Source organism: Lemur catta, chromosome 19 (genome assembly GCF_020740605.2).
Source record: "Lemur catta isolate mLemCat1 chromosome 19, mLemCat1.pri, whole genome shotgun sequence".
NCBI classification, from domain to species: domain Eukaryota; kingdom Metazoa; phylum Chordata; class Mammalia; order Primates; family Lemuridae; genus Lemur; species Lemur catta.
Window position 1 is genome coordinate 35,559,447 of NC_059146.1, and position 23,157 is coordinate 35,582,603.

Consider the following 23,157-nt stretch of genomic DNA (forward strand, 5'->3'; position numbering starts at 1 on the left):
AAGGTGGTATATGGAGATCACACGGAAAATGCATGATTTTTTCCGAGTGCTATTCTCATGCAAAGGGAGGAAAAGTTTTCTTAACAACAGACCCTTGTTGTCCCCAAGAGCCACACATGCACCTGGCATTTTTTCACCTGAGCAGCCAGGCTCCTAACCTGTGTCAGAAAAAAGCATCTCACGAGGATCCAGCTCTTGTCAACCTTCTGAGACAGGAGGGACAACGGGGGGATCAAGTTGCTTGTGTCGGTGAGATAAAAGGGCAGAACATCAAAAATGCAACCAGTGCTTCCGGAACGTTCTGAAGATGGCACATACTCTAATATCTGGAATGTACTGCTTGACCTCACCAACAGCCATCTCTACAGGATAAACACACTGACAGGCGTGGCACCCGCATCCCTCCCCCTAGAAGACAAGCTGCGTCACCATCCGTGACATCACCAGGCACCGTCATGGGAAATGCCAACCAGATGACCAGACCCTGGCCGAGCCCATCATGTGTCATGTACTTAGAAAGCCACTGTGTCTTCCTCGGGGTGGCAGCAGTTATTAAAGGTGGAAAATTGCTACCTTACAGCCTTAATACATTTTCAGATAATGCAAATGTTCATGTCATCTTGTCTGTGTGTCTTCTGCCTCCAAAGTATAACTAGACGGGAATTTTTAAAGGAACTAAAATTCCAATCCTTCCCCCGCCCCCCACAACTTTAACAAAAGCATTTTCAAAATACTTTCAGGATAAGTGTGTAAAAGAGCCGAAAAGAAGGAAATTGGAAGTGGGGGGGAGCTGAAACAAAACAAAAAATACACAGAAAATAAATATTAAGTTGTCAAATCAATGATCTCTGAAAAGAACTGCAGACGGAGTGTCTGGCTTTTTGCTTAAGAAATGGTGCGTGCAGAGTCCGTGGGGGTCCAGGCAGGCCGTGGCTTCAGACCGCTCCGAGCTACAAGTCATGACTCCCGGCAGCGGCGGCAGGACTCAGAGAGAGCCCGGCACGGAGGCGGCCCTGCACCATCAGAGGAGGTTTCGGCTGCACAGATTAAATCCTTTTCATGTCAGCATGTGGCCGCCTTTCTCCCTCCCTGCATTCCCTTCCCACACTACCACTTTTCCACCTCTTGAACTCTTCTTGGGCTATTGGAAGGGGATTGCCACCCACCGGCACTGACCCTCATTTGGGTGGCAACGTTGGTGAATAAAGTTTGTCAGATGCTACAGAAACCAAGCCCTGAGTTTAATTAGCAGATCCAGCCATGTTCCATCAGTGGGATGCTCTCTGCTCCGTGCAGATTTAAGGCTGCCGAAATAGCCACTTGGCACCGGCAGATCACAACCCCCAAACTGGGAGCCCTGGCCGAGGAAGCAAAATAATTAGAGCACTTTAGCTGCAATTTCAATAAGACTTCCCACCCCCTTCAATAGGTTTCATAGAAATGACAGCCTTTCCATGATAATTTGGAAGGCTTTGCCTTATTTGATTTTAATAGATTTTAATAGAGAATTAGAATTTTAGAAAAATAACCAAAAAAATGTTTATGCCACTTTTTTTTTCCATAGTCAATAAGGGATACGTTTTTCTAGATATTTTGAAAGATAAAATTAAATGTCAAGCTATTCCAAGAGATTAAATTTTATCTGTCATATCTATGTGGTCTGTGATCTGTTTGCCTTCTCTATAGTTACTCTTTAACTAATACAAAGTCTCCAAATATTTTCTCCCTCTTGAAAACAAATTTGCAACAATGTATATGTTCTCAAAGTAGCAAGTTCCGGTTTAACAATTTTTAACTTCCACTTTAAAGGCAAGCTGACATTATTTGGAAGGATGATTTTGTTCCCAGTGCTACGGCTCATACAGGGTGGCAGGAGTACAGACAAGGCCTGAGATGTGAGCCTCACAAACCAATGCAGCTGGCTTCACATCCCCTCTCAGCCACGCCGCAGCCATGTGGCTGCAACAAGTTGTCACAGCCCTCAGCTTGCCCACTGGGGAGGCTGGGCTGAGAGATGCCCTTCCCTGCGTTGTTGAAAGGACTCAACTACATAATGCACCCAAGGTGCAGAATGCAGGCCCCGCATGGGGCGAGCACCCAACAGTGGCCACAGCAGGTATCCATGTTGCAGCCACCTCCATGCACCTTCACCGAAATGCCCCAGACCCTTCCTCCTCTAGTGCCTGGAAACCACACGCAAGAATGTCCACCGAACTAAAGCAAACTCCCGAGGGCCCTACAATTTAGCCCTTCCATGAACCAAAATCCTGTTCAAATCTGTGGGAATTACATGGGAATCTCAGAAATGCAAGTGAGACTATCATTATAATTAAGGCTGAATGTGCATTTCTGTGATTAATCTCGATTTTAGGGAATCTATGGGTTGGCTTTTACAACCTAAATAGAGCTACTTCATCATCTGTGTGTCTATATAATCTGGCAACAAAGCAACGAAAAGGCTAAAAAAAAAAGTGAAGGGGCTGATGGTCTCCATGGCCAGCAAGAGTGCAGCGTGGGCGGAAGCGGTGGAGAGGTGGCCAGCCAGCGCTGGGCTGAAGGGCCGGCAGCGGAAGGGAGGAGGTGAGCCCACCTTGCTCATCAAAGCCCCAGCTAAACACGGCTCAGGTAATCAAGGCTGTAATGCCTTGATAGAAAACTCTCAGTTACTGTCAGCTCAAGCCTACAGTGATCATTGTTTCCACGTAAAAGCAGCACGCACTTTTCTCATTGTACAGCCACAGACTAAGCACAGGGACGTGGAGGAGAGGGAACCTCACCACCTGATTTTCCTTCCCACCTCTCTTCCTGCCTTCCAAGTTTCTACATTACCTCGCCACCACCACCCACCTGGAGGCTCCGGTCCACCCCAAAAAGCGCTGGCTTGGTCTCTGCCAGCCTCCAATCCTGGTGCCAGGGCACTGGGGACAAGCTCTGGGACTGAGTGTGCCCTTCAGGAGACAGAAGGGATGGGGTCCCATCCTGGACCCACCACCTACCCCTCTTATTGCCTCAGTTTCCCTTTCTGAATATAGTACCTGCCCTCACAGGGAAGTTGGGAAGCACCCGTAGCCCTGCCTTCCACCTAGCAGTTGCTCAAAAATGAATGACTACCATCACCCGCCAGCAGAGCGCCCCGCCGTTGCTCCCTCTCAGAGCTGGAGACCTCAGCTTCCACTGTGTGGCTGGCATGTCACAGCCAGGGGCCAGGGATACAGCTTTCGCCCACAGAGCCACTTCCAGGAGATAACTGATACAAAAGCAGAGTCAGGCCCCACACTCCCGCTCCAGATACCCTCTAAACCTGTTTATTCTTCCACTGTGGAAATTCTCTCTGGGGTCTGCCTCCATTTGGTGCAAGGCCCCACCTCCTAGTCTCACAGGGCACCAGGACGTGCCTGTCTCCCCACGAGCTTGTGTGCTCCCCAAAGCAAGAGTGGGACCCATGCTGACCTCCTACATCCCTGGGGAGGCTCAGGACAAGGCCTGGCACAGGAAGTGTGGGAAATGAACTTGACACCCCAGGGGCTATACGGAAATTTCTGGGTACATTTTGGATTGTCACAGTTGGGGGTGGCATGTCATAGGCAGAGGTCAGGGATGCTCCCAAATGGCCTGCAATGCACAGCACAGACCCCCACAAGTGCCCTGGTCTGGAGAAATGACCCCCAGGTTAGTCTGCTCAGTTCTACCCAAGGCCTCTCACTTAATCTGAATATTGTCTCTTAGGGAAAATAAGCCCCATCTACGGCAGGTTCAGAGCATGTGAAAAGCCAAGTACTTGATACCCTTTGTAGTAGCAAACACTCCAACATAAGAGAAATACCAAAGATCGACATGATTTTTAAAAGTGAAAGCTGGGCGGAGATCCTGAAACAGCCAACAGAGCCAGCTAAAACCAGCCCTTGTCCCAGAGGCAGACAGTCAACAGAAGCCTGTGGATGGCAGAAGCCCGCCAGGGAAGGCCCCGCCCCCACCCCAGGCCCTGCCAGGGCCCAGCCCAGGTGGCTTGCTGCAAGGCCCCATCCATGTCTGCCTTGATTTGGGGGGCGGGGGAGAAGAGGCCTATTCCTCAGGGTCCGTATCCCGAGGACACACGTTCCCTTGCACTCTCTGACCCCTTAGTTTATTTCAGCACCAACTCCTCCACCGTACATGCCCACTTACAAACTCGCTAATCTATCCTGGGTAGTGCAATTGTGGGTGAAAAGGAAATCATCTCAGAACATGTACTTCTAGCAGGCAGCACAATTCCCCAACACATGCATGCAGGTGTGTGCAGACACACACACACACACCATTCTCACCACAACCCAGTGGTGCCGCTCCCTGGCTTAGCTCATTCTGACTGCACACATGATCTGCTCACTCCTCTGATGACACTCCATGCCACCAAGAACAACAGCACAGTGGCCAGGAGAGTCTAGACTTGAACAAGCAATCTCTCTCCTTGGAAAAAGGCCTCCCTCCTGACAACTCCCGAAACAGGTGCCACATAAAATACACAGGTGAGCCCAGCCAGCCAGGCAGAGCCTTCCCTCCCCCACCTCCCTGTGGGACATGGGACGTGCTCCCTTCCCTCCAACCCCTCTGCAGCCTCAGCCAAGCCCTGCTGTGGCCCTGGACGGGGATGAGAGTGTGCAGAGCAGGGGTGAGTTCATAACGGAAGCCCCCCAGCTCACAAGTCCCTACTAATGGAGCGGCTTATCACCAATGTGAGTGAACTCTTGCCTTGATTCAGGCTCCAAAATCCAACCTTCCCAGCCTGAGAGATGGCTTTGGGCCACCTGACCACCAGTGTCCTTCCAGGCCAAATCTAAGACATCACCTGGAGACAGGACTGCCCTGCTCTAGGTCCTGCAGACATGCTGTGGGGGGGACTTCTCAGCACAGACAAAATTTGACCTGTAGAAAACTCACTTCTGTTTTTAAATTTGCATCAAGTCTCACTTTAAATAATGTTGAGAACAAAATGCAAGCTGATATTTCAGCTTACTTAAAAGGCTTATTAAAAACACTAAATCGAAAGATGTTAAAAAGCTATAATTGTCCTCATTCAAACTGGAAAAATAAATCTATTTGCTTTCTTCTTTTATGATACTCTTCTTTTTAAAAAAATAAGTTCATCTATATTCTCATGAGCATCATTGCTGTCTTTTTTCCCCCTCCATTCAAGGCACTTTAAAAACACCTGTGCCATTCATAGCCAACTTTTGAGCAAAAGGCAACCACGTTTGGGGAAGGCTGTTTAACTCTGATTTCCTGATGCCAGAGATACGCTTGTCTTGCTCAAAGAGTGAGAGGGGGTTCAGAGTTCACTTGAATGGGCTCATGGATTTTATAGATCTGAGCTGATGGAAATTTCTTTGGTTACCTAAGGCAGAGTAAACAACCTAATCGGTCAGCTTTTTGGGGCTCATCGGACAATGATGCCACATCTCAGCACTGCCTTTGGCACCATGTGAGCGACTGTGGTTAAGACGGCTGCACCTCCTGGCTGCCTCCCCGTCCTCTTCTGTAATGGGGGTTATTGGCCTCTGGCTTGGACCGGAGCAGCGTGACTGTCGCTGCCTGCCTGCCCTAAGTCTTCCGTGAAGACAGCCCGGCCAGCAGTTAAGTTGCTGAGTTGTGAGGATCTGAAGCCTACTCAGAAGTTAACCACTCCAGGCGCAGAACAAGATGGGTTTTCAGAGCACTGGTCCAAGAGAATGCAAATTTATTGAAAGCATTTTCCCCAGGTTTCCCATAATTACCATTTATGTCTCCAGGAACTGTTTCCCTGAACCCAGTTTAGGGTGAAAGCATTTTAGAGACTTTCCCTGCAGAGGACATATGAGGTACTAACCTTTTTTCATGTGCCCAGATGTTAAATTCATTTTCATCACATTTATGCAAATTTCATTTGAACAGTAAATCAAAAGAAATCTTAAATCATTGTACACTATTTAAAAATCCACACTAAATCCGGTTTACTTGCAGTGACATTAACATAAAGTCACAGTTAAGGAACCGAAGGTAGGAGGCAAATGTCATAATCATTTCTGTCATGCAACAGTCACAGAGAGACCCAGAGTCCTGGCCATCTGTCAGATCCAGATGACTCTGCACTGGTCACAATTGCATTTAAGTTTTACCAGATTAAGGGTATTCCGGAAATTAAAATCCTCTAAAAGTTTTCCAAACTTTGGAAAACCAGAGGTCCCACAGTCCAGGGACCTGTCATCTATGTCAGTGTCTGGGGCTAAGGCAGAGAAAGTCCAAAGGCAGAGCCCAGCGGTGGGACTTCTGGCAGCTGGGTTCCTCCCCAGTGGGGGGACAAGTTAATTCCTAGGGCCCGGCGGCCGTGCATTTGTCAGGGAGCTGGACGCCGGCGCTATCATTACCGAGCAAATCAGCCAGGCGGCTAATGGTGGGATCAGGAGACGTTTGCACTCTGCTATCAGAATGACATCATAACCAAAGCAGCCTCCAGCCAGAAGCCCTAGGCTCTTCGCGAGCAGAGGCCAGAGGGCTGCTGAGGCGCCCCCCTGCGACTCCCTGGGCTGAAGGCCTGTCCCCTGCCCCTTCCAGGCAGGGTGGGGGGGGCCCAGCCCCCAGCAAGTTCCCAGGCTGGGCCCAGCAAACAGGAACTGACTAGGGTTACGGTCTTCCCCCAAGCCAATCGACTTTCCCCCAGGTTCTGAACACTGTAAATAATAATAATAATAGATTATGTATTTGAATAAAATGTGAGACCAGTAAAACCACTTTCCTCATCAGGCAACTGCTGGTGTTTTATAAATGCAGCTACATCTTCGCTATAGAATGTATGACGTTTCCAGCAGAATTCTCAATCTTTTGGTGACCCTGTCTGGAGCAAAGAAGCTCTGCTCTCTCTGCTTGGAGCAGCAGAAATACAGGATGCCTCGGGGAAGGGGGCGAGCTAAGGGAAAGCCCTTCCTGCTCCTGGTGGCTTTTCTTTCTTTTTTAAAAGCACAGCCTCGAGCGCACACACTCACACTCACACACGCCCCAGGATAATGGGGCAGGCATCAGGCCACAGGCTGCATCCGCGGCGGCAGGACCAGCGGCCGCCCGCTCCTCGCGGCTCTGCCCGGCACCGCGGCGCGGCCCGGCTACCACCCGGGGCTGGATGCCCGACTCCGCCGCGCCCCAAAGACCGCCTCCCTAGTCTCGCCGGCACACGCGTGGCCCAAACACCTCGCCTGGCCCGGAAAGTCGGGAGACAGAGGGAAAAAGTTACGCGGGCAGCAGCGGGCAGCGCGGGAGCAGCCCTGCCGGAGGCCGCCGCGGCGCGGCTCCCGCACCTCGCCCGGCGGCTGTGCGCGCTGACCCCGGGGCGCGCCAAGGCCGCGCCAGGCACTTACTTGGCACTTGCTTTTGAGCGTGCAGGTCGTCGCGGTTTTCACTTGGGTTTTCAAACAAGTTTCAGGGAGAAAGAAGAAGGCAAAAAAAAAAAAAATCCAATTATGCAAATGGCTCCGGACCCGGAGGCGCGCGCCGGGTCTGACGCCGCCGCTACTGTAGGAGTTCCCGGAGCGGCCCCGGCCCGGCAAATTTAGGGGGCGTCACGGCTGCGCCAGGTCTCGCTGCCCGAGCATCCCGAAGTTCATTAAAGCGGCAACGTCCGCCTTCCCGGCGACCCTCCGCGCGCGGGTTTACTGTTTCACCCTCCGCCTCGACCCGGGCGGGGCGGGGGCCCCCGCGCCTCTCCTCCTTCCCTCCCTCGCTCCCCCTTTCCCTCTCCCCTTCTCCCCCCTTCCCTCCCTTCGGTCTCCGCAAGTCGCCTGCCTTCCCCTCCGCGAACAATGAACAAAGATGTGAGTGATGGAAAGATCGCCCCCTCCCAACCCCAGCGGCGAGCAAAGCCGGCCTTAAAGTAAAAATCCAGTTGCTAAACCAAACTGGGAACGCAGACAGTCGTCCCCAGTCTAGCCTCCCTCCGCACACACGCACGCACACGCACGCGCGCGCACCCCACCCCAAGTCACCTAAGCCCTGGCTGGAGCCGGGGGCGCCGAGGTCGGGGCGCGCGGAGCTGCCCGGATCGCCGGGGACACCGGAGGGGGCGGCGCGCGTTCGGGCCACGCTCGCTTCCCGCGCGCTCCCCGCCCGCTCCCCCGACCCCCTCCCCGCGTCTACACCGGCCCGCCGGCCCGGAGCCCGCTCCTGCTGCCCGGCCGGATGCGCTCAGCAAACGCGGCCCCTGTCGGATTTCCGCTAAACTGCACGGCGGCGGCGGCGCGGCCGGGAGAAGGCGCGGTGGGGACCCGAGGCCGGCGCCGCGCGCTCACTACCCGCTCGCGCGGATCCCGGGCCCCACGGCCGCCGCTCCCACCGCGCCCGGCCCCACGCTCCCTCCGAGCGCCCGCGGGCCGGGTTTTCTGCTGCAGCGAAGACGCCGGCAGCGGGCAGATCCATCTCCTGCGAGGCTCCGGGAGACATAACCATATCCGCAAACAAAACCCAGCCACCGTGCCACCCGCGCGGCGGGGACCGCGCCCTGCTCCTCCCCGGCCCCCATCCAGCGCCCGTCCTGCACCTAACCCGGCACCGGGACGCGGCCACGCGGAGGCGGACGGCGGGACGACTCAGAACAGACGGGAGAGGGAGGGGACTCAACTTTCCACCTGTCCCCAAAGGAAGCCCCCAGGAGTTTCCCCAGCAGAGCTAAGGGTGAAGGACAGGCCCTCTCTGCCCCTGGTGTCTCTTTCCCCAACTTCCCAGCGCCTGCGTCTCACCTTCCCTGACTTCCCATACGCAGATATCTATATTTTAAATTATTTGCAAAACTGCAACAGATGGACGCGTGAGATCTGGACACTTTCCTACTCATCAAAGAAAAGCTCCCCCCCTTTTAATTAATTAATTTATTTATTTATTTTGCCTAAAATACACCCTGAGTTCCGCCTACGACTATTTTCCTCAATTCATCTTCGAAAAATAATGTCTTGAAGCAAACAGAAAGGCTTATCAGCAAAGATCCTTCTCGCCCCAGGCGTACAGCTGGGATGGGGGTGCTTCCCCCAGACCGCAGCTTCCCAGGTGCCCCCAAGCCCTTCCCGTCCCCCCGCCTCGCAGGGCCCCCGAGCCCGCCACTCCCTCCTCCCACCGGCCTGGTCCTCCAGCCCGGACTGGCCGGCTCAGGTCCCCCATAACCTGTTACTTATTTATTATTTATTGTTATCTTTGGCCCCGGCCTGGCCGCACCTCCCGCCCCCCAGCCAGGCGGCTGGGGCAGGTGCTGCGAACGCCGCCCGCGCTTGCAGGCGCCCCGGCCTTTCCCAGGGTCGCGGGTTCGGACCCCAGTGGCACCTCGGCCCTGCGGAGTCCCCGGCCTGCGCCTCGCCGGGCTCCGGGGCACAGGAGGCGATGGAAACACAAAATGGCAGGACTCACTCGGCGGCACTCGGGCCCGCAAGTGTGACACTAAGCATCAGCTAACTTTGATTAAAAAAAAAAAAAAAAGGTTACGAATTACCCTGTCTCCCCAGGCGGAGGGGGCCGGGGTCCCGCAGCGAGCGGGGAAGGCACAGAGCGCAGGGGAGCCCCAGTCCCGGGCAGAAGGGGAAATGGGAAAAGTCACTTGAGCAGAAGTTTCCGCGGCCCCAGCCTCCCCTCCCCCTTCGGCGCCCCCCCGCAGCCCCCAGACCCTTTTGAAAGTTTCCGGGGCCGAGAGCCGCTCTCGGGGGGTGGCGGGCGGGACCCGGGGCGGGGTGCGGGTTCCGCTGGGCGCCGAGCGCCGGCTCGGGACGCGGCTCCAAGTAACGGTCCCGGGACCGCAGGCGGGACGCGGCGGCCCGGGCGCTGGTCCCGCGCGGCGCCGAAGTTCCCCAGCACCATTCGGCGCGGGCCGCGGCCGCGCTCCCGGCTTCCCCGCTCTCCCGGCTGACAGCTCCTCTCGCCCACGTCACAGCCACGGATATTTAATTAGACCGTATTTTTTAATCGCGGAGGGGCGAGCAGGAGCCGGGCGGCAGGCCTCGGCGCGCGGGGGAGGGGGAGGGGCCGGGGGCCACGCCGAGAGTCCAAACTCACTTTGCCACCTCCCGGACGCCGCGGACGCCCCCCGGCCCGCGACCTCCCCCCGCGCCCCCCGGCGCGCCGCGCCCCGAGCTCGCCCCCCACCTTTGTTGTCCTTACCTTAAACCCCGAGACGCGGGCGTCGGGCGCAAACTCGGGCACGTCAGCGGAGCGTTGTAAAAGATTGTGTTCAATGAATAATGAAACATGTCCACATGATTGACTTGATCATTTTCCGGGGCCGAGGGGGGACGTGCGCCCTGCTCGCGCGCCCGGCTCGCCCACCCGGCGGCGCCCCGCGAGCTGCTCTGGCCAGGCCGGCCCGGGGCGGGCTCGGCTGTCCGCGGCCTCTGTCCGGAGTCGCCCCGGTCACCCGCGCTCAGCGCCCGCCCCGCGGACGCCCCGGGCCCGGCCGGCCTCCCCCTCTCCGGTGGGTGGAATGCATTGTGCCGTTAAGACGCTCTCCATTGTCGCCCTGGCATAATTCACAGCAACTGGATAGGTCTTGCGGCATTTAGCTTTGATGAGCCGGAGACCGAACCCTTGATAAAATAATCTACAAAGAATGGTGTGTGATCGTCCATTTTTTCTCTGTCTGGCAACTAAGAAACCATTTAACACGGCGCAGCTTGCTGCTGACCTTGAGCTCATGTAAACACACTTATTAAAATCTATCTGTCCTCCAAGAGCTACATTCTGATTGTCACACTCGTTACCGAGACATCCATCAGCCCCTCCGCTCCTCGCTACTTTGCATTCCTGCCTTTGACTACAGAATTTTTTATCCGAGAGGGAGAGCGAGATCGCCGCGGAGGGAGAAGGGGGACGCGGAGCCGGGAGAGGGACAGGCGTCTTTCTTACCTGCTCCTGAAACTATTTAAAGTCTTGTTTCTTTTTTGGAGAGAGAGAGAGGGGGGAAAAAAAAAACTCCCGGGTGAATCTCGGTGGACAGCGGGACGCGGAGAGTCAGCCTCAGCCCGGGCGTTTAAGGGAGTCATCAGCGATCAAATGACGTTGATCCGCGCTGTAACCTTGTGGCGTATTTAATGTAAATAAGGCAGTTATGTTGCCAATCGCCGCGGTGCGAGCGCCGAGAGGTCCTCAGCCTCGCCTCCCGCGCCTGCCATTAGAGGCGACTTTATTTACAGACACTATTTAGGAGATCATGATGATTCTAAAACAATACTAGTGCCAAATGATTATGAAAATATGATTTTAATTAATCACGTAGTAGGCAAGGAAATTAGCATACGGTAATTAAACTTGGAGAAAAACGTCACGCAGGTTCCCTGCCTGATGGGTCCGGCATAGTCACCAGGCGGTGGGCTCCAGGACTTAATTATCGAACAAAATAACTTTTTTAAGGCAACTTTGCAAGGCTGGTCCCCAAGGCAGACGTTTTAGTAAATAACGTCAGCAGAGGTATGGAGGTGGGGACCTGAGCAGGGCGTGAGGTTGGGTTTCTCCGAAGCGAGACAGGGGGTGAGGAAGGGGGGGAGGCTGAATAATGCAATTATGGATTCTCTGTCCTGGAGTTGACAAAAGCTGGTGCCTCAAAAGCCTCTTTGTTATGGGATTATATAATGATCCTGGTGTCATTATGGGGAGAAAAGATTCAGTAATAATAATAATAGTAAAAGAAGTATCCAGGGACACCAATGAGGGGCTTGTTGTGAAGAAAAGCCTGCATGTGACATTGGGCGTGTTAATAGCAGAAAGACAGGATCCGAAAGAGTTGATAAATAAAGAAGGAGACAGGGAGGGAGGGAGAGAGGGAGAGGGAGAGAGAGAGAGAGAGAAAGAGAGAGAGAGAGAGAGAGAGGCCTGTGCTGCACAGGATTAAGAAGCAATGGAGACAGATTGATTATTCAAAACGCCAAGCCACAGGGACACTTAAACACTGATCCAGGTGGGACTTGCTCCAGCCTGCCCAGACAGAGCTCTCCCAAGATGACCAGCAGGTTTTAAGTGGGGACAGCACAAGGTACCAAAGGCAAAGATACAGAAAGAGCCTCAGCCCCTATCCCCAACCCCCTCCAGCGGAAGGAGCCACCCAGTTGCAAACCACCAGTGGGAGAGGATCCCCAGCCCAGAAAACTTTTGCGCAGGGAGCGACCCAGCAGCCGGGGTTGGGAGAGCAGGTACCAATCTGAGGACGAGGACGCAGCAGCCCCCGGCCTTGCACCTTGGCGCTGGTGGTCCTCCTGTCCCACCGTCGGTGGGCACTCAGCCTGGCCACAGCTCCCGCACCTCGGCCCCTGCCCTGAGGACCCCGAGCTGGCTAGCTCTGTCTGTCTCTCTGTCTCTGTCTGTCTCTGTCTCTGTCTCTGTCTCTCTTAATCTCCACAGAAGTGGGAGGGGCGGGGGACAGAAAAGAATCCATTTTCCCCAACCAGCCAGTCCTATAAGATTCTTAAAGTCCTCTCAAAAATCTGCATTGGTGTTTTTAAAAAAATCCTCTGCCTACCCAAAAAAGTTTAGGAATTCAGTCCGCATTTTCCAATCTGATGTGTCTGAAATTCTCTTTGAACAAATTCCAAAATACAAGGTTTTTTTTTCTTGTATAGAAATTAGCATCGCAATCACATCAATGATATCACTATCTCTATGGGAATGATAGCCCGAGCAGTGGGGTGTGCTTTATTTCAATTCTTCGTGGATCAACTGATTATACTCTGTCGTCTTTTGAACCTGTTATTGTAAGTCAAGTGATTCTTTATAAGTGACAGCTTGGACAAAGAGGCGAGCAGGGCCGAGCAGGTCGGAAGGAAGTGGCCATATGGACTTGGAGAAAAGACACTTTCTCCCCGACAGAATGGGGGTGGCAGTCGCCTTTTAACCCTCCAGCCCCCGCCCCCGCCTGGGCCTGGCAGGGTTGGAGCTGGGCCCGATCCCTGGCGTCACCCTGGGCCTCAGCAGCGTCCAGCCGGCCAGGCCGGGACAGTGGCCTCCAGGCCCCCGACGCCCCTTCCAGGGTCGGAGGCCCCGGGTGCCCGCCGCCCTCCCCGTGCGTCCCAGCAGGGCCGCGCCCCAGGCAGCCTGGGGACCTCGGCCAAGGCGCTGCCGCTGGGGCCGTCCGAGGTTGCCTGGCCGAGCAGGGAGGGGACTGGCGGGACGGCAGCTGCCCACCGGCCAGGGAACAAGCCCGGCGGGACAGGGGTCGCCGCGCCCCCTGTCGGCGCCGGTGCGCTCGTGTTCCTGGGGCTCGCGCCCGCTGGGGCGCCCCAGACCCCTCTGGCTGCCCTTGAGGGTGCCGTCCTGGCAGGGGTAGAGGGCGCTGGCCAAGGAACAGAGGCCAGTTGTCCTCCCCATGCCGACACTCGGAGCCTCCCCGCGTCCCAGTAGAACAGGACAGTTCCCCAGAGACCCCACCAGCTCCTCCCCACCCTGTGTGTCCCGTGGCCACTTTCACAATCCGCGGCTCTCGGTGATGCGTCCTCCCCCGGCTCGGGCCCTACCGAGTACTGTCTCCTTCTTCCCTTTCTCATACGCTGAAGTACTTGTCACCGCTCCTGCCCAGCCTGGCCAGGGCTGCACCTGTGGCTGGATTTGCAGCCCCCAGTCCAGCCCCGGTGCAGGACCCTGCGCTCCCCGTCCCCATGGGCGACTCCACTGGTAGCCACTCCCCACCTGGGGAACTCTGATCAGGCCTTGGCTCCTGCAGTATCTTCCAAGCAGCTCCAGCCATTCCATTTCTTGAAGCTGGCGAAAGTCATTTGGAACCTGGGATGATGGGTTAGGTGGGTGTCCACTGGGGTCAAAACTCAAGGTGGTGAGAGCAGCTCCAAGCAATGCCGGGAGGAGCCGCATCCTGTTGGACCCATGCCAGCACTTTACAAAGTGTCCCACTGCTCAAGATGCCCATTTTGAAGGTAATGCTTAGGTTTGTTCTGACCTCTGTCATTAGCTTCTCAAAGGTGACAGAGATTCATAAAATGTCACCAAAATCCTACTTTGGCTTTGCACTTCCTGTCACAACAGCACTCATTTTGTTCTTGTGTGTAGGTTGCTCTTCCTTTCCCTTTGCTCTCCTCCGTTCCTCATAATTCTGCCTCCCCTGTGGTACAGCAGGTCCTCAAATGATGTCCTTTCCTTCAATGTTGTCTGGTTATGACACTGATGAGAAAATCAATGTTACGATTTTGTTGTGGGCCACTGTCCACAAGAACGGTGTTGCCGGGGCCGCTGTCTGCAGGGAGCTTGCTCCTTCCCCCCATGTCTGCGTGGGTTTTCTCCAGACACTCTGGCTTCCTTCCACACCCCGAAGGGGTGCACATTAGGTGCACTGGCAGGTCACAGTGGTCCCGTGTGAGTGAGTGGAGGTGCGGACGTGAGAGCACCCTGGGACGTGATGGCATCTTGTCCAGGATGTGTTCTCACTCTTGTGCCCCAAGCAGCCAGGAGAGGCCTCAGCCACTCACAACCCTAAACTAGAATAACTGGGCTGCAAAATGAATGAATGAATGAACACAAATTATTGTAAAATACAAATTCATAGAGGATCATTGTACAAATGCATAACCACCACCAATGCAGTACTAGAGCCCTCTGCAAGCCTTCCATATTTGTTACTGGTTGGTTTTCAACTCCATGGTGGTAGAAGTGCTCCTTACAATTTTTGCTCTGCAAACATTTATTCCTTAAATGCCACTACCACCACCCTCACTCACTGATTCACCAAAAATTGGGTACGTTGCTTGTTTTTATTAATCTCTCTTAAATGTATCTATAGCTTACATTAATTTCAATGTTTAATATTCAAAGTGTTTGGGGTCTTTGTGTAGAAGTTTGGTGATGTTTTGTGACCAGAAATATGCTATAAAAACTTAACCCTTGTTTATATCAATTAGGCCAGGGTAAAACTGGTTTTGTTATACATTGTTTCTCTTACAGTCACGGTTGCCAAGAATCTATCAGCAATGGACAGATCTAAAACTAGCCATGAAGATGGCCATTTCCTGTGACCAAAAGAGTGAAACACGGTGGAAGGTGCCCCCTGGAAGGCTGCTCTGGCTCTGGCTTAGAAGGAGGACCAGGACACTTGTGAATACAGGGGCCAACTCCCCTCCTCCCCCACCTCAGTTTCCCTCTGTGGAAAGATAACCTCCAACCGTCTGTCAAGCTCCTTTGATCACTCACAGTCGTGGTTTTAGGAAAATGGTGACCCCATTCAGGGCCACCTTCTTCAAGCAGAAGAAAGATACCAGATCTGTAGAGAGCCCAGGTGTATAACCTTCCAAAGACTCCCCTGAGAGCAGGGTTGGAAGCGGGGAGGGGGGGGGGCTTAGTGATGGAAGGTGATTCCTGAATAAGAAGAAATTGGGAGAGAAATCTGACCGCCTTGGCTATTTTCTTACCAACTGCTGGTCCCAGACCCACAGTGCTTCTGTCCCACGAGCTTAAAAAAAATTTTTGTTAAATAAACGCTATACATCTCTTCTGGTTTTTCCAACAGAGGGAGGAAGTCACAGCATAGTAACACTTGTTGTCCTGGCAGAACACGCACCTTCTCCCAGCAACAGCACCTGCGCCCCCTTTCCCACCCTGAGGGCATCGGAGTGGGGCTCCTGCCTCAGGTTCCAGCCAGTCAGGGCATCATCACATCCTTCTGGATGCTGTGATTGGTTCAGAAATAGATAGGTGACTTAAGCTGGTCCAATCAAAGTAAATCTTGGATTTTGGTTTTTAATAGGTGCTAGCAGAGAGGTTGAACTGCTGGAGAACTGGAGTGTCCATCCCCACACTGGGGGACCAGAGCAGAGAGCTTCCAGGGACCACCGAGAGGAGACTGAGAATAGTGCCAGCAGCACTGAGGTCAGGACAGAGACAGAGAAATGGTCCTGCTCTCGGTGTGGAAGTGCTAGATCCAGCTACCCCTGAAGCCAGCACCACCCCTGCACCCTTCTGTTTCGGAAGCAGATAAATTTCGTTTAACTTAATTCAGTTTGCTTTGGGTTTTCTGTCACTTGCCACAGAATGAGACCTGGTATACCTAGCACCTGACAAGAATAAGGAACACCTGGGCCAGGGACCAGAGAACTCAAAACCAAGATTAGAACTGGGGGTGGAAAAGCAAAGCATGGCCCTGTCTTCTCTCCAGAGAATGAGCAAAGAACTTACCAGAATCCTCTTAAAGCTACAGGTGTGTCTTGCTTGCATAATAGCTCTGTGCCAGAAAAGATGTTTGCAAATTAAATTTTTGTAAATTGAATCTGATTTGCTGCACTGGGAGAGCTGGTTATTTAAGGCATCTCAACAGACAACATCTTTTGTAAAATGAACGGTCATGTTCTGAAATAACAAATTAATGGTCATGTATTTATAATTCTAATTTTCCTATATCAGGATTACTTTTAAAGCAGGGCCAACCTGGGTGTCTTCATGGTGCCATTGTGTGAGTTAGTCAAAGGCCAAGACAATGTGCCGAGCACTACTCAACATAGTCACAAACACACGTGCCTGTTTCCTTGCAAGACTGTGGAACTGTCCTGAGTGGATACAGCAGCATCAACTCTGAGCTCTGCAGTGTCTGGGAAAACCACGAAGCTAGTGGACTTTTGGGCCAGAATGTGGCCTGTGCTTTGTTTGCCTACAGAGGAGAAGTGAATTAAGTGGGCTACAGTAAGTTCTAAATTTGGGGGACTGTTAAGAGTACAAGTTGACACAAAGTATCGACTTATGAAAGGCAACTGCTGGTGGGGATTGGAGAGCGAGCTTCCTTATGATGTTGCTGGCTCTGACACCCCTTCCCACACTGTAAATGTGCCCACCGTGCAGCACACAGCCATGACCTGGCTGGCCCCCACGTTTCCAAAGTTCCAATTTTCAGCCCTGATTTTACCCTGGGAAGAGGTAAAAATCTTATTTGCCACTAGAAACAAAAGGCAGCAAATATTGGGAAAATGTAGTTTTTCAGAAAAGCTCACACCTGGCCTTGGGCTCACAGAGGTAGCCTGGTCTGCCTGGGTCTAGCAGAATCATTGAGACCCATCTCCAGGGCTCACCTGGGTAGATGCGAAGCTTTATCACCTGCCAGGCGGCACCTCTCTGCAAGGCAGCAGCTGGAAGACAAATGAAAATGACAAAGTTAAGGCAAAAAGCAAGTCCCCTTTTCTGTCCAGTACCTGAGAACCCCGTGACACAGACCACCCCAGTGGAGAGATTTCCCTGGGCCTTGCAGGGTGTAGACCACAGAGCTCAGGGCGGGTGGTGGCCAGAGGCCTGGGAGGAATCACCACTGTGCCAACTTCATTTTAAATCCTGATTCCACCAAAGGGCTTAGGAGTCTCATAGATTTGGGGAACCAGAAAGGAAAGACTTGGGGCAAAGGGGTACGTGCTAAGGGTCAAATCTGTGTAGATGGTGCCAGGCTCCAAGGGGAGGCAAGGTGGAGTTAGGGGGAGCAGTGTGGGGAGGTGGGAGGGTGGCTCCATTGGGGGGGGACTTGTGTTCCTGGACAGTCTCTGGCCAGCTGGATCTGCACCCACAGTTCTGAAGTACTTCAGACCCCAGGAACACTCTGGAATCCCCAAGGGGGTTCTACAGCCTGTGCATAGGAGGGTCAGCTGGCAGGGTGGAGCCTGGCTTCTGGCACCAAGGGGAATGGGAAGGAAAGTACGGAACCACGCCGGTGACCAAGAACAAATTTTCTCCTTTGGTTTGAGATGCCGTCTTGTCCACCCCCCTTATCTGCCTCTGAGAGTCCAGAACTGAGGACTTTCCTCAGCTGTAGCTGCTCTTTTAGGGATACCATCTAAGCCTTTCTTTGTGGGAGCCCCCTCTCCACCCAAGGCTGGAAACGTCCAAGCGGGAAAACCCCAAACATGATTCATTGCTGGATCCTGGGCTCAGCCCAGTCCTTGGCACAGTACAGAGATTACGAAATGCTGATGGAACTGATCAAGAAATTGACAGGTCATACCTAACAATTAAATTTAATTCATACCGCATGCCATGCTGTTTTAAGCACTTTGCCTTTATTGACTAATTGAGCGAATGAATACATACATATATACATACATTCACACATGTGTGAGCAGCATTGCTTAAAGTGTGCTGCACCACTAGAAAAATTAGTTGCAACCTTTAAGAATTAATGGTAATTTTCTATGATATAAAGTAACCCTTGATGCACATTGAAGAATAATTAGGAAACATAGTAACATTGTACAAAGACGACAATTATACTTCCCTTAATCTCACCCTGATAGCCATTTGTGTTTTTTCTTCCAAGCATTTTTCTGTGCATACCAACTTTTTTTCACAAACTTCCAATCATTTTGTATAAACAATTTCATGTCCTGCTTTTGTTCTCTAACCTTGTAGCACAAGGTATTTCCCCAGGTCATTAAATATTCTTTGAAAACATGATTTTATAGCTACATAATGTTCCATCAAATGGATGCAACATAATTTATTTAAACAACCTTATTTTGGAGCATCTAAATTGTTTCTAATTTTTTTTGTTCTTTTTGTACTTAAAAGTATTAGAGTGAGCATTTTCAGGGTTAAACCTTCATCTGCGTCTCTGCTCCTTTTCTTAGGATCCGTTGACAGAAGTGAAATTCCTGGATCAGTGGGTGTGGAGGTTTGGGGGGTTCATCATAGGCATTGCCCACTTTCCTTCCCGAAAGATCGCCCCAACTTGTGCTTCCCAGACTCATGTGGCTTCCTGCCTTTGCCTACTTATGCACTCGGGGCTGTAGAGCTTATTTTAGGCTCATAAGAGGTTGTTAACCCTCAGACACTCACATTTGCTGCAAATAAACAAGTTGTCTCTCTAATTCTCACGGTGGAACAATTTCCAGCAGGTTCCTGTTGTCCCCCGCTCACCCTTCGGCTCTAGGGAACCCCAGGGATGTCTCTCAATCCCCAGCAGGGGACAAACAGAACGTTCTGGGTTTCAAAAGAAACAGTGTGTCTCTTTGCTCTAACTGCTGCCATGAACTGCGCGGCCAAGGGAGGCATCTGTCCAGCCAGTACTGGTGAGACGTAGTCATGGAAGAAGCTTCGCCCAACTCCCCTGTCTGCCGCCCACTCAGAAGCTCTGCTCCTAGGTCCCCCACCTCCTACCCCTGGCTCACTCGAGTCATTTTTGCCACTGGCGGTGATTCTGCTATTGCTCTAAAAAAGAAGGGAGGAAGAGTACCACAGAGTGGCGGAGCACAGAGCACAGACCGTAAAGTGGCTCTAGTGCCAGACCACCTGGCATCAAACCCCAGCACCAGCTCTCGAGAATCGTGTGGATTCAGGCAAGTTACTTAACCTCTCTGTGCCTTAACTTCCACATCTGAAAAATGGGCCCCCAGCCCGTGGGTGTGTTGACAAGACTCAGCGCAATGCCTGGAACAGGGTCAGCCTTCACTATTCCCATCCGTGATACGTAAATACGGGGTTTTCCCCATTAGATAAGAATGAGCATGGACTTGGAATGTCTCAGCCGTGTAGTTTAGCAGTTCAGGGCTGTGCAGGCGTTTGGGCCCCCTCCCCCACCCCCCAGTGAGTACTGCTTCCTGCAGAGAGCGTCTGCTCACGCTTACATAAGAGAACTTGATTTGGGGACTACATTTCATCTGGGCTCACTCTTGCCCTCTGCCCTCTTCTCTAATCTCTGTGGAATGCCTGACGGGCTCTGGGTAGATGTGTTATGAATTCTTCTTTCCACAAGTGCAGGCAAGAAGTTGGCCTTCCCAGCGTGGACCGGCGGACGCACAGCCACTGATGTAGGAAAAGTCCAACCTGGCAGCGACGCCAATCGGATAACTCACTGGGCAGGGGGAACAGGTCGTGGCCACCCTCCAGAGGCCCCCACCCCACAATGCTGTCCTTAGAAGCAGTCACTGCAATGCCTAAACTGTGACTCGTTTAGTGTGAAATCCACCCAGTCACCCCAGGAAGCCAGATGACAACGATTCCACCCCATGTCAACACCCTGAGATGTTTTCACCCCTATCTGCCTGGCCTTTCTGGTGACTGCTATGAGAGAATTAGGGTTTTCTGAAAACAGAGGATACATTTCTGCCATTTAGAGGTACCAGGCCCAGTGAGAAGTGCCTAACATCAAGGACAGGAGGAGTAAATGTCCCACTGAGCCCTGGGAGGAAGTGCAACAGGGACTTCGACCCAACATCTCCCTTAGAATGTATCAAAGGCTTCCTCATCTGCCTTCTCATTCGCACATCACAACCACCAAGACAGGGACAGATCGGTGCCGCTCTACTGATGCAGACAGTCAGAGCTCGGGGAAGATACTCATGTAAGCAGCGAGCCCAGGTTGCCCCGGGTGTCTGTTTTCCACACTCGTGTGTGCACTGCCCTCCCCCTGCACTGCCTCATCCCCACGCACCTGTGCAGCCAAGCAGAGCTGAGCTGGGGTGAGGAAGGAAGCAGCAGCTTGGTCTAGAAGGCTTACAGCACAGTCTTCCTCTCTGAGGTGGAGATAAGGCATGAGTCCCAGAGGTACTTACTGCCAAGCCATCCCACCTGGCAGGGCAGGTGCTCGCGGGCAGAGGCGGTGAGCCCTAGAGAAGCATCTTCCGAACAGCGCTGCTGCGGGCCAACCTGCTTCTGTTCACATCGGGCTCTGTGCTGAGCTCTCCCATTTGCCCTCCTGATCTCCCGCCCATCCTCTGCACCCCACTCTGGGCCGGCGGCTGGCTCATGCCCGTGTCTATAGACTCCATCCCTGGTTCTCTTGTCCTCTGGCCTCGTGATCAGTTCAGCAATGGGAGATGCCAGCAAGAGGCTGGAGGGCTGGAGGAAAGAGAGTTTGGGGTCCCCCACCTGCCCCCAGCAGCCCAGGGTGTGGTGGTATCCGGGCTCCTCCCACTTTGCCCTCACTCCTGTGGGCTGCCCACCCTGCGAATCCATCTCTCACCAGCCTCCAGAACTCTGCTCCCTCCCCTTGACACACATGGAGTCCCTGTGCTCACAGCTAAGGGCACAAAGAGGGACATAGTGGTTCCCCAAGTTGCTACCCCTGAGCCCTCCCTGTCTGTCGTGGGATCTCTCAGCCCTGCTCATGCCTCCGTAAACGCCCTCTGCGTCAGACCCTCAAGCGTCCCCTTACTGCACACCTTGATCCTCCTGGGATCCACACTTGTTCGGCTACTAACCGTGTCACCACCTCCTGGTGTGCCCAAGCTCTGTCATCAGTCCTCTGTGATCTCCCTCTGGGCCTCAGTTTCCTGATCTTCCTAATGGAGAAGTAACAGCCAATGTGCTTTGCTCATTGTTTAAAGATGATCACAAGAAGTGCAGGTCTTTTGAAAAGGTTTGCAAACTCCAGTTTGCATGGGGGTTTGGAGACAGGTGGTTGGTGCTCTCAGGGTTTTGCTGAGCAACGCTGACGCAGAGTAGCGCTTTCCTGAGATATGGCTATGAAGCAGGAATGACTCAGAGTGGCCCAAACAGGGACGACAAAGCCTAAAGTTTCTGCACTTCACCCAGGCGTGGCAGATGCTCAGTCAGAGCAGGTGAATGTTTACTTTACACATATTGCTGACAAGCTGTGGTTCTGGTCTCTGGTCCATGACCAACAGGGATGTAATTTAGGAAGGAAGAGATGATCACAGGAACAACAGCAGAAACTGGAGGCCTGAAGATGAGGGAAGAACCCAAAAATCTCCAGGAAGCAGGCTGGGGAACTGGAGGAAGCTCCCGGAACTGAGGCCATTAGCGGAGGGCAAGCACCCTGCACCCCTCACGAGCCTCGAGGGTGGCATTACCTCCCGCATGGCATCTGAGGTTGGCACAGCAACCCCGAGCCATTACGGAAAGGTTAATGGTGCTCCGCTTTCTCCAAGAGAGGAGAGGAAATGTGCACCACATCTCAGAAATATTTCCATCTGAAAATGTTACATGAAAATAATTTATGGCTCCGTCTAGAAAACTCAGCCGTCTGGACCCCGTTCCCTGTGGCTTCCAGATGGGTGAGGTTTTGCTGTTACTGGAAGTACCCACGCTTGTGGGCAGTCAGCATTTACTGAGTGCCTGCTGAATGCTGAACAATCCAGAAGGAAACAGGGAAAGGGGCTCCAGGGAGGAGAAGGCTCAGCCGCGTGTTCCGGGGCTTGAGGAGATCGCACGACCTGCAGCGTCTCCTCTTCCTGCATGAGGCCTCGCCCGGCTGCACCTGCACCACCTGCACCACCTGCACCTGCTGCCTCGACGGCTGCACCTGGACCGGCAAGCAGGACCGACTTGGAACACCTTCGTCAGGAGCCCCTCAGCAGCTGGGCGCCCCCGTCTGTGCCCCTTTCTGGGGTCTGTTTTTATTATAAATATTTCATTGTTTAGGAGTTTGGGTTTTAGCTGATATACAGCGTTTGGCAGGGCTCCTCTCTAGCATTTGGTAATAATTCCATACCAAATGCTAGGGAGAAAGCCTCCCAAATGGAACAGCTTCAAGCCAGAACTCTTAAAAAGAACTGGAGCCTGAGGAAGCCACTGCATGTGAGCTGTCCCGGCTCCCTGGGGCCAGCAGAGGTGAGAAACGCACCCAGGACACAGGGCTGGCTTTGGACCCCACCATCACGCAAGCAGCACTCGCTAGCCTTGTGGATAAGCCAGAGGCACTCCCGGGGGGTTACAGCAGATCGTACGCACAGTAGGTGTTCCGTAAACATGGCTGGGTTAAATCCTGCGCATGTAAAATTAAATCGAGCCCATTCATTTTTTCCCAAATGTCATTGCATACCCTCCCTCTGCCCCCTACCTTTGACAGCTCCATATTTCCTTTAGAAGAAAATTGAAGTTCCAGGACCTGGACTGCCTGGGTGCCCATTCCGGCACCTCTCCGACCCTCCCCGGCAAGGCGGTGAACCCCCGTTAGACAAGGCTGACGCTACCTCCCTCACACGCAGCCCACGGAGAGAGCCCAGGGCTGCATGGCAAGTGCACCCCAGGGCCACCGTGGCCGAGGCCCTGCCCGTTTCCACGACACCTGCTCACGCTCAAGGGTGTGGCAAGTGCCGGCAGCGCCTCCATCAAGGATGGGGGGATCTTTCCTGCGGTTTTCATTCCAACCGTCCTGCCCAGGTGGGGCTTTGAGTGGTGCACGCCCTCGAGTCCCAGGACAGAGGAGGAAGCGGAAAGCACAGCACTGCAGAAGCAGCTGCCTGGCGAAGCCCCGGAACC

At 53.3% G+C, this 23,157-nt stretch overlaps 1 protein-coding gene across 2 annotated transcripts in view; it reads right to left on the bottom strand.

The window, feature by feature from the left end:
* The window catches only part of ZNF536 (zinc finger protein 536), a 414,784-nt gene extending 404,565 nt beyond the window's left edge, over positions 1–10,219 (bottom strand). The window contains exon 1 of one of the 2 annotated variants that reach the window (XM_045532445.1): positions 10,141–10,219. The gene's annotated coding sequence lies outside the window, so the exon portion shown is untranslated. Of the gene's footprint in view, positions 1–7,364; positions 7,531–10,140 lie in introns of those variants that run through there. The other variant, XM_045532444.1, reaches the window with a different exon arrangement.
* Between the last annotated feature and the right edge of the window lie 12,938 nt (positions 10,220–23,157).